The sequence below is a fragment of the Cebus imitator genome, unplaced genomic scaffold (assembly GCF_001604975.1).
Source record: "Cebus imitator isolate Cc_AM_T3 unplaced genomic scaffold, Cebus_imitator-1.0 Scaffold276, whole genome shotgun sequence".
NCBI lineage: Eukaryota > Metazoa > Chordata > Mammalia > Primates > Cebidae > Cebus > Cebus imitator.
This window is the reverse complement of record NW_016107591.1, coordinates 1355929-1366648: the sequence shown is the minus strand read 5'-3', so window position 1 is coordinate 1366648 and position 10720 is coordinate 1355929.

Sequence of the window (10720 nt, the reverse complement as noted above, 5' to 3'; positions counted from 1 at the left end):
AAAAAAAAAAAAAAAAAAACATATACTCTATTACTGAACAAAGTGAAAACGGTGAAAGAATACAGCTAAAATTTATCAAATCAGAAGGGAGAGTTAAAAATTTCATTTTAAATACTACATTTTGCTAACAAGGTTTTATTTCCAATAATATGTTTTACATATAATCTCAGATTAACTATGAATTTGAACTCCATGGCCTAGCTCTAATTATTTTATCATTACAACGATTTGGTAATTGAGGATGTTTGTTCCTAATGTTAAGAACCAAGGATAATGTATATACAGTATCTATATTATGCATCTCAAGGAACGGAACTGCATACAATTAGCATTTCGTTTTAAGAAGAATTAAAATTAAACAGTAGAAAGCAAGAAAAAGATATATTAAAGCACACATTAATTAAGGGGACTTATCAGTGGATTATTTCACACTTGTAAGAATTCTAAGAATACATTAACAGTCAGGCTTACACATTCTATCATTGAAGATACGTGGAGCAGAAAGATAGTAATATAAACAGAGGTAAAATCCAACTTATAAATTTTAATTTAAATTTTCCTATGAGCAGATTATTCATAGAAACAGTTCATTGTTATGTGAAATATATTGTTAGAGGCAATTCAGAACTGTGAAAAAGATTTTTCTCTCAGTTGTTAATTCCCTTGAATGAAAAAAATAGAAATCAAATTTTCTTTCAAATATAACTTTATCTTTACCTCAATAATCAGAACAATGGCAGCAAATTTCAAAATATCATTAACTGGATCTGATCAAAACAGTCATATCTATTTTTTGGCTTACAAAGTCATTGTGTTCCTTAAACATTTCTGCATTATCCAGAAACAATTTCATTATATTGTGTGATATCATAAATAAGTCCTACTGTACTTTGTACTGCATCCTTGGTATATGGGAACACTGTAGAATTTCCCCAAATTTTCTGATCTTGAACCTATGATGACACATATTTCCATACATACGCCATTACCTAAAAATTGGTCATATAACTATGTCCGATCTCTCTGTGATCACAATCAGAGCAAAATAAAATTTTATTAACAGCTACTAATCTATGCCACAAGCCTTATGTGCATAAATTAGGTAAAAAGAAAAATTGAAAAAAAAGTTAATTCCATGTGTTGAGAAATAACAATAGGATAAACCAAAGAAAAGAAAGATTAATTTGTATGAGAGCTAAAATAAGTGCAATAAGAACTTAAGAAGAATTAGATTATCAAGAATGTTCAAAATATTGAAACTTCTAATCAATTGCATAAAAACACAAACCACTGGTAAGAATGATCAAGAAAAAGCAGTGAAGTTATATAGAGGTAACTATTGTTTGCAGTATAAATATTTTAACATTCTAGATTAGTTGAGTAATTCCTAGAAAAAATTATCATAGTGGGTTTATTAAAAGTAAGCATAGTCTTAAATGGATCAATAATTGTTACATAAATGAGTATATCAGCAAGATTTACCAACAAAATGATGAGAATTTTATGTGACTTTTAACCCTGAAGATACAGAAATAATCACATATAGGACTAATATACATTTATTAAAAAACACTGGATAATACTTTAGAAAATAATACAACTATGAATATAGGTGCAAGCATTTTAAATATAAATAAAAGTTACTAAATAGTTGAACATTACTGCATCTTTGAAATGCAGCTGTTCACAAACACAGTCCATTTTTCACTGGAAATTTTCCTTTCTCTTTTCTACACAGAGCTCTGCCTTAGAACGAATTTTCCCTGTTTTATACTCAATATTTTATGTATTAGCAGTGAGAGGGATTTAGATTATTTTAGTTTTAAATGTCCATATTGCTGACTTGACTATTTTTCCTAATAAGGATTGAGTAAGGTTGTTGCTCCATTTCTTAAAATATAGACTGCATACATATTGCCTCTTTAGAGCCACATTATTCAAGATCCAGATTGTTTTGTATTTTAATATTTGATATTAAATCTATCTCCATTGATAGGCTTATAAGAAATTTGTCTATTTACATCCCAATACAGGGGATAGAAAGATAGAACCGAGTTTCATCACTTGTCAAAAATTTCCACTCACAGAAACCATGAAAGGAGTCAGAATCTTACCTTAGTTTCTTGGAATTGTCGCTAGTGAGTCCCTTCCAGAGTTTGGAACATCAGCTCTTGGACTCATTATTGTTGAATGACTGATTTCCTGTCTTCTGGTTGACGGCTGGAAGACAAGTGACCAATAGCAGGTTATTTAGCGCTTTTCTTTCCATTTTTAATCTCTGGAGCTAGTATTTTACACATTCTAGCCAAGTTTCCTAAAACTAGCAATTATTAATGAGAATCTACCAATAACTACTTGGATCCCAAGTGTAATCAAATTTAGACTGGGGTCTAGCAGGAAGCAAATAAAAGTTTTCCTAAGAACAACTTAGAGAGAGGTGAGAAAAGGATAAGGAAAACAACAATGGGTGTTGAAGCACTCATGTAATAGCAATGTGGGAAGCCTATGCCATTGTAGGCCCCAAGAGACAAAAGGAGAGGGTGAAATTACATGAGCACAGCAATTTCCAGAAACTCAAAAGAAAGATTGCCTAGGAGGTGGCAGAGGAACGTAGTCTCTTCCAGCACTGTCACAGGGCTAGGAAGGAGATAGAAATAAAAAAAAGAACCTTGTTTCCAATATTTTGCCGTTACCTACAAGTCCCCAAACTCAACGGACCAGAGGCTAGCGTCCACATAATTGATTTCATAAAGATTTTCATTCAGTGGGCATTGTGCAAGGTAAAGGAAGTAAAGAACAGATCTTTGGATCCAAATGTGATTGACCTGCTTGATTCACACAATAAATTTGTAGTCATCAGACTACATAGAAGCCAATTCTTTGCTGATTTATTTTACTAAGTCTGAAGTTTTTACTTGTTTTATTAATATTACATAAGAATTGTGTCACACAGCGCAGTGCTGGTGGAATAGCACAAGTAAAGATCAGTAGAATGCAATAGACAGTTCAGAAATAGACTCACTCATATGTAGTTAATTGATTTTGGACAAAAGCTCTAAAGTAATTCAAACAAGAAGGAAGAATCTTTTCAACAAATGTGCTGGAACATTTGGTTAGCCAAATGTAAGCATAGGAATATTAATACTAACTTCCTACAAAAATTAAGCTGAAGCGGATTACATACCTCAATATAAAGATGACAAATCTATGCAAAACTTGTAGAAGAAAACATAGGAGAAAATGTTAGTAGCCTTGGGTTGGCAAATATTTCTCAAATGAGACTTAAAAAGCACAAACCACAATGAGATATTGCCTCACACTTGTTAGAATGGCTATGATAAAAAAGTCTAAAAGGTAAGTGTTTGCAAATATGTGGAGAAAGGAAGCCCTTGCATGCTGTTATTGGAAATGATAATTAGTACATCCATTATGGAAAACAGCATGGAAATTCTTCAAAAAATGAAAAATAGAATTAACCTGTGATTTAGCAATTTCTCTACTGGGTATATATTCAAAGGAAATTAAGTAATATGTCAAAGAGGTATCTATATTCCCATGGTAATTGAAGAACTATTCACAATAGCTAAGATATGGAATCAGCCTAAGTGTCCAATCAATACATGAATGGATTAAAAAATGTGCTATATATATGCAAGAGAATAGTATTCAGCATTACAAAGGAAGGACATTTTGTCATTTGCAACAACATAGATAACTTGGAGGATATTAGGTTGTTCGAAATAAGCCAAACAGCGAAAGTCACATGCCACATGATCTTGCTTATGTGTGAAATCTCAGAAAGTTGAACTTTGAAGTAGACAGAATGGTGGTTATTAAGGGATAGGGAGAGGAGTGGGGGTGGGGTGGGAGATATTTGTCAAAAAATACATAATTGGCCGGGCGCGGTGGCTCAAGCCTGTAATCCCAGCACTTTGGGAGGCCGAGGCGGGTGGATCACAAGGTCAAGAGATCAAGACCATCCTGGTCAACATGGTGAAACCCCGTCTCTACTAAAACTACAAAAAAATTAGCTGGGCATGGTGGCACGTGCCTGTAGTCCCAGCTACTCAGGAGGCTGAGGCAGGAGAATTGCCTGAACCCGGGAGGCGGAGGTTGCGGTGAGCCGAGATCGCGCCATTGCACTCCAGCCTGGGTAACAAGAGCGAAACTCCGTCTCAAAAAAAAAAAAAAAAAAAATACATAATTTCGGTTAGCTAGGAGGAATGAGTTCAAGAGATCTATTGTACTACCTGGTGATCATAATGAATAACAAGGTATTATAATGCTGAAAATTGCTGAGAGTAGATTTTAGGTGTTCTTATAAAAAAAATTAAATGTCAGGTAATGCATATGTGCGCTCAATTTAGCCATTTCACAATTTATAGAGATAGTCTGCTAACAGAATGGTCCAACTTAAGATGTTTCAACTTTGCAATGTGGTGAAACCACTCTGCTTTTCACTTCCAATACAGTATTAAAAAAAAAATACATGAGTCATTCAGAACTTTATTATAAAATAGGATTTATGGTAGATGACTTTGCCCAACTATAGGCTAACGTAAGTGTTCTGAGTGTGTTCAAGGAGACTGTGCTAAGCTATGATGTTCAGTAGGTTAGGTGTATTAAATGCTTTTTCTTTTCTTTTATTTATTTATTTATTTTTTTAAAAACAATCTCATCCTGCCGTCCAGTTTGGACTAAAGTAATGTAATCTTCTCTCATTGTAACTTCCTCCTGGGTTCAAGCAATGTTGGTGCTTCAGGCTCCTGAGTAAATTACAAGCCCATGCCACTAGGCTAGACTGATTTCTTCTTCTTCTTCTTTTTTTTTTTTTTGGGGGGGGGGAGGGGGGGAAGACAAGGTTTCATCATGTTGGCCAGGCTGGTCACAAACTCCTGACTTCAAGGGATCTGTCTACCTTGGCCTTGCAAAGTGCTGGGATTACAGGTGTGAGCCACTGAACCCACCATCACATCACTTTTATTTGTAGATTAAAAATTAATTTAAAAAGAAATAAAAGTTCAGAAAAAAGCTCTTATTTTTGTTAGTTTTTAGTGATATTGTTATAATGTGTATGTTTTTGCATATGCTTTAAATTATATAATATGTTAGTACAATAAAACAAGTACATAATAAGTAAATAAATACGTATCTTGAAAGCACAAAGTATAAAATAATTTGGATTTTGAATGAATTAATCAGTTTTATTCTTCCAAAGGCTTTGGTAAGAAAATGATAAGACAAATTACACATTGGGAGAAAATATTTACCAAAAAATTACTTGACAATTGACTTACATACAGAATATAAAATGAGCTCTTAAAACTCAACACTAAGTAGATAAACAGCTGCATTAAGTAGGGAAATAAGTTATTTGAATACACATTTCCCCAAAGACATACATAGACGGCAAGTGAGTGCATAAAAAATGCTGAACTACCTTAGAGAAATGTGAATAAATACGTTAGAGAAATGTGAATTAAAACCACAATGAGATACCACTACAATCCAAGCAGAACAGTAGTAACAACGATTGTGTCAAAAAACTAACCCACCGGGTTTTGTAAAAATGTGGAAAAAGTGAAACTTACATGTTGTTGCTGAAAACGCAAAATGGTATGGTCTCTACTGCCCTAACCTGCCCAATTCTCTTTTCAATCGCCTATATATTCTTTGGTTTTTGTCAGAAACATTATTAATTAGTATGACACATCTCCTTTATTGATCATATTTTGCATGTGACTGTGTATTGTCATCATAAAACACAAAAGTCAGTGTAAATAGATTAAACATTAGCAGATACTCTCCATGAAATTGCACAAATACCTGAATATAATTTCTTAACATTAATTTATCATATTTTTCAAATTTAATTTATTGCCTAACTAAAAAGAAATACCAATTACAACAATATCGACAAATTATGGTTACTTACAAATATGAAGTCTGCCCAATAAATCGATGGGTGTAAGCATTAAGGCACCGTATTTCTATTAACATTGTGTTCTAAGTGACAAATTAATGGGTTAGATTCTGAAGTAACCTCCAACTACTTTATTGTTTTACTATGAGATGGTAAGCCCTGTACATGGTTTTAGTTACACAGAAGAACTGCACAACATAGAGGCCTTTGCCATTTGCTATCAGTGTTTTCTAATCATAACTCAAGCTACTTAATATTTTGGGATAGATGAAAATGACATGAAAGTAATTGTTATATTATTTTGATTTTAAATATGAAAATGAGACTTCAAGAACAAATCTCCCAAAATAAATTTAAATAAGATGGCAATTTTTCAACTTACAAGCATCTAAATCTAAATATAGTCACAGAGATGAAAGCAAACAAAAGTATCACAGAAAAATATTCAAGGAAATGTCTGTGGTGTTAAAACTTACAACAGAGATCTGACAAAATATCAAGTCCTTCAACATGTAAACAGTGATGACTGCAATATTTTATTTTTATAGAAACAAACAAGCTGATGGTTGCACAACTGTAAATACACTAAAACCATTGAATTGTACTTGTTAAATGGGTGCACCTTCTAGTATACTATGTATATGAGTAAAACTGTTTAAAATATATAGACACTTGTATATATATATTTATATATAGGTGCATATATATGTGTGTGTCTGTATATATGCATGCATGTGTATATATGTATGAGTGCATATATATGTGTGTTCATTTATATATATCATATATATGATATATATGTCACAGATATGATATAAATATCACATGTGATATATATATCACAGATATATATATATATCAAATACCTCTAATAGATATATACCTATATATATCACCAGTCTAAAATATATATCACAAAAGTTAAAAATGTGAAAATGTGACCAAAACATTTAGAAAAATCTTACTGATAAAACAAGGCCAAAATTCACCAACTACCATTGTCTAAATGATGTGACAACAGAAAATGAACACACACACACACACACACACACACACACACACACACACACAAGTTAATTTGTAGGGTTTATTTTCTACAGGGTGCCATGTATTGTAAAATAGAAAAACAAAAGAACAAAATAAACCTAATGTATTTTTAACCACATTTCATTTCTTTGCTGTAGAAGCAGAAAATATAGAATTGTTGAGAAAGACTTCATAAGATAGTAGTGGGATCATTTAATTCAAACTTTGAAAACACGGGGAAGAAACTTCCAATTGTGGTATAGATTATTTCTTAAATAATGAGCTTAAAACCATAGAAAATTGAAATACGAGAAATTAAATGTAGGATATCAGCTCTTTTATGTTGTAACAACGTGAGAAACACCCTGTGTTGATGTTTATTTTTACAGTTGTTCATTCTGTGTGAAAATCATTTTAGACATTTAGATGCTTCTCAAATATGCATCCTACTAGACAAATGAGATTTTCCATGAAACTAATAAAACTTAAATTTATGGTCCTTTACTTGCAAGTCCTTCCCAGTTTCTGAAGACACTAGCCCTTTATCTAGGGTTATCTGCTCATAGAATGCTTAAAATTAATTAGGACTCAAGAAAAGCTCTCATCACCTAATATGTTAAAGCAAACAAGAAAAATGTGATATATATATTTTTTAATTTAACAAGTAGAAAATTTTTCGTAAAATCAACAATCAGGCATCAATAAAAATTAAACTTTAATAAAAACAGTTAGAATCAACTACGATATAGAAAAGATTGAATTAATTATCTGTTTCCGGAATAGAAAATAAAATAATTAAATCACTAAACTTTTCATAAAGAGTAAAGAAAAGAAGACAAGAATGAAGGAAAAAGATCAGATAGTTAATGAAAATATGTTTATGTTCTGGGGGTTTGCAATGTTTTTGGTATGTTTCAGCTTTTAAAAATTGGTAATTTGTGTGCCTCATTTTCTACTTTTCAGCATATATTCAGTTTTACCTTAACATGGATACTTTTGCCTTTTAAAAATTAAAACAGCTTCCCAAACTAAATATGTACCTGAAAAATCAGGATTTAGCTGTTAACTCATTTCCTTTCCTGCCACTCCTTTTATTTAAAAAAAAAAAAAAAATTTAACTTTGATTTTAGGTCAAGAGTACACATGAAGGTTTGTAACCTAGGTAAACATGGATCACAGGGGCTTTTTGTGCAGATTATTTCATCACCCAGGTATTAAGCCCAGTACCCAACCCAATAGTTATCTTTCCTACTCCTTTTCCTCCTCCCTCCCAGCTCAAGTAGACCCCAGTGTCTGTTGTTTCCTTCTTTGTGTTCCTAAGTTCTTATCATTTAGCTCCCACTTACAAGTGAGGACATGTGGTATTTAGTTTTCTGTTCCTCTGTTAGTTTGTTTAGGATAATAACTTCTAGCTCCATCCATGTTTCCATAAAAGACATGATCTTGTTATTTTTTATAGCCAGCCACTCTTTAAATTATTTTGTGGCTTCTTTTCTTACTTCCCTCACCAATCCATCCATTTGCCTTAGATCTTCCCTCCATATTCCCTCATTCGCACTGCTTCCAAAATGTGTTTTCTAACATTAATAAATCTGATCTCAAGAGACTATAAATTCTTTAAATGTGTTTCTTGTTATTGTTTAAATTTCCGAAGTATTGAACATGCAATTCTAAAGTATTGAACATAGGTGGCTCACTTCTATTCATTCATCAATCTAACCTCCCTATTTATCTCTTCCAAAGAATTGTCTGAACATAAATGTTTAGCTTTTTCACAACTTTGTCATATGGTTAGAATGCTTTTTCTGAGAGTGTCAACCCTCCTTCAAATTTTCTTCAGCTATACTGAAGCTCCTTGATATCAAACCCACAAGATAGAATCATCATTCTTTCATCTCTGTCATCACTAACTGCATACATAGATATTGGAATCCTGTACTAGAATTATTTTTTAAATATGTCTTACATACATCAGTAAAATCTGTGTTCCTTTTGCTTTTTAATTTTTTAACTAGAAAATAGTTTCAGCAATAACAAAAGTTCTAGAAAATATTAGAGAAATAAGAACATGCACAGCCAGACATTATACTTACTGAGATTTTTTTTGTTAGACTATGAAGTGTTACTGAACATACTAAATTTCAGACCCACCTTTTGTTTATTTATTTATTTATTTATTGAGATAGAGTCTCGCTCTGTCACCCAGGCTGGATTGCAGTGGTGAGATCTGGGCTCACTGCAACCTTCACTTCCCAGGTTCAAGTGATTCTCCAGTCTCAGCCTCCCAAATAGCTAGGATTACAGGCTTGCACCACCATGCCCAGCTAATTTTTGTATTTTTAGTATAAATAGGGTTTTGCCGTGTTGGCCAGGCTGGTCTTGAACTCTTGACCTAAGGTGATCCACCTGCCTTGGCTTCCCAAAGTGCTGTGATCCCAGGTGTGAGCCATCACGTCCAGTCCAGGCCCACTTCTTATCAATCACTTATTTCTCAAACAATGGCCATTGGCTTGCTGTCCTGATGGCCACATGTATAGTTCCTATGGCTGCTTTATATTAAACACACGGACTTCATATTCTTTTAGGATATTATTTCCTTCTCTTTCAAGACATTATACAGTGAAACATGGAGCGACAGCAATATATATAAAGAAAGAATAAATAACTTGAAAATGACTATAAACCTCTGTTCTTTTCTGTGGCCTACATAAAAAGTAAACAGTCATGCTGACAATATTTTACTTATTTTATATTTATAAGAGAAATACAATGCAACCCAAACTTTTAAGTGCTGTTATTATGTCTTTTTTAGGATATATGCAGTGAAGTGCAGGAAACAAGAGTGTTTCTGAGTCATTATATTGTATGTATTTCACTTTTTATGTGGCATATCTTACTGTGTATTGTATTAATGCATGTGAACAATTCTATATTTTTTGTTGCTATTGCTAATTAACACTGTAGAGATAATGATTAAAAATATACTGTCATTATGAGGAAAGAAAAATCTTAAAAGTATATTATTATATGAATGGCAAACATAGGCCCATAAAATTATGAGCAAGTATAAATATAATATTTAAAAGAAAGTTACAGAATAGTAAAATGATAAATATTAAATGCAAAATATAACCTGCAAATCATAGGAAAATGAGCAATTATAAACATAATATTTAAAGGAAAATTACAGAATAGTAAAATGATTAATATTCAATGAAAAATGTAACATGCAAATCATAGGAAAACTTAAAGCCTATTTTAGAATTTAAGTATAAACAAATTTAAATCTTTCCATATGGTTCATTTTGCCAAAATTTTCTATAGTGAGCATTTTTTTTCTGTACAGAGTAATACTGCCTTTTAAAAAGATTTGAATAACATTGTAAACTAATTCTTTTTGCAAAAGTGATATTGAATGTGCAATACACACATCATTTTCAATATTTAAATAACAAATCTAAAAACAGGTCAAGATATATAAGATGATTGGTGAATATAAAATTGAGTGAATCTTTCAACCTTTAGAACATGTTTTGAAAGGTAAATAATGTTACAATATTTGTGTTCCTATTTCATGATTTGTGTGTTAGCAAAGGTTGTAATGAAAATTGTTAAGTGACTTGCATTTTTCTTCCTTGTTAAAAGCTTTCTCATGTGGAAAGTTGTCTCACATTGTGTCAAAACAATAAGCTGTCAGATTGCTAATGTTTAATACATTCTGAGAATAACTGCCATGTACTATACTAATTGACCTTTTCGGAACTCCGAATT